The sequence below is a fragment of the Schistocerca americana genome, chromosome 10 (assembly GCF_021461395.2).
Source record: "Schistocerca americana isolate TAMUIC-IGC-003095 chromosome 10, iqSchAmer2.1, whole genome shotgun sequence".
In the NCBI taxonomy this organism is placed as follows: Eukaryota; Metazoa; Arthropoda; class Insecta; order Orthoptera; family Acrididae; genus Schistocerca; species Schistocerca americana.
Genome location: NC_060128.1, coordinates 97,682,187 through 97,683,600, shown reverse-complemented (window position 1 = coordinate 97,683,600; position 1,414 = coordinate 97,682,187). Strand labels below are relative to the sequence as shown.

At 43.8% G+C, this 1,414-nt stretch overlaps 1 non-coding gene across 1 annotated transcript; it reads left to right on the top strand.

Annotated features, from left to right (window-relative positions):
• Nucleotides 1-261: 261 nt before the first annotated feature.
• On the top strand, nucleotides 262-335 carry Trnat-ugu. Its single transcript has one exon. It is a non-coding gene; the product is annotated as a tRNA-Thr (tRNA).
• The last annotated feature ends 1,079 nt before the right edge of the window (nucleotides 336-1,414 follow it).

The following is a 1,414-nucleotide window of genomic DNA, read 5'->3' as shown; positions in this document are numbered from 1 at the left end:
TGCGTGCCCCGACCGGGACTCGAACCCGGGATCTCCGGCTTACATGGCAGACGCTCTATCCATCTGAGCCACCGAGGACACAGATGAATAGCGCCTCCCATGAGACTCACATTCCCAACTGTCCACAATTCTACATATGTAATGTACCTTATAGACATTTGCCCACCCACTCATTACTCGCGCACGCTTTGGCGATTCCCGTAAGAGTCTCACGGGAGGCGTGCAAGGGATAAGTCCCTGCAGTCGCGCTATTCATCTGTGTCCTCGGTGGCTCAGATGGATAGAGCGTCTGCCATGTAAGCAGGAGGTCCCGGGTTCGAGTCCCGGTCGGGGCACGCATTGTCAGCTGTCCATATCGAGGTATATCAACAACACCTGTCGGCAGCTGAGGTTGTCAGTTAGTCATCATTTATATAAAATTGTATTGCGAAATTACCGGGACCGGGCGATTCCCACCCTGTTATAAAGCTCATCCACAGTAACTGGCTCCAGTAGAGTGGTATTTCGCTGTTAGTTAATCCGAGATAATGCTCCAAATTGTGTAGGCAGCCTGCAGTTAGACTGGGTCCCACGCTTGTTGTAGAACACAAGAGGAGAAATACGTCGCACTGTTTGTGTGTTACAAACGCCTTCATCACCTGTCCGAAAACTGCGAGTGAAACGCCTGTCGCATGCGTCTTTATCAAGATGATAATTTTGGACCTAAATCACCTTATCGTGACAGTGTTATTTAGTGTGGGTGTACATTAGTCGTGTGACTGCCACAATATCATAAAATAATACTGTCGCTCGAGTTTATGGGAGATGACCTTGTAACGCTGCGCTTGTGGGGCACACGATACTCATTAAAGCCTGTACTATGGTAAGTTGGCGTGCTTCACCTTATGAGAAAGGATTTTTGTATGGATATTGACCGCGTGTACTTGAATGGAGGCAAATCAGACTTACACCCACTCTGTAATAACAATGATATATCAAGCAAGTCGGAAATGCAACTACACATCAGGATGGACAAGAAACAACACAGAATATGCTACCAATTTGTTAATAATACGGTCGCCAGCCTAATTAGGCATTAACTGAGTTTCTTCCCTGTACAAGTTGATGTACGTTCATGCAAAACAACATGTAGTAACACTGCACAATATGGTAAATTTTAGAACCAGAAAATCTACTGAACTGATAATTTTACTTTCTTCACTGATATGGATAAACCATAGATACATGACACTACACTATAATGTTTACTACAAAACTTCGTATTGTCTATTGAGCTGATTAAAATCGGGCATAGGTTGCCCTAGAAATAGCACTTTCGGAACGCACACACAATGTCAATTTTGATGAAGGTAAAACACTGATAAATTTTGGTTTTTATATTGACTTTAACTTTGCTGGTAAAATCAGTTTAGAA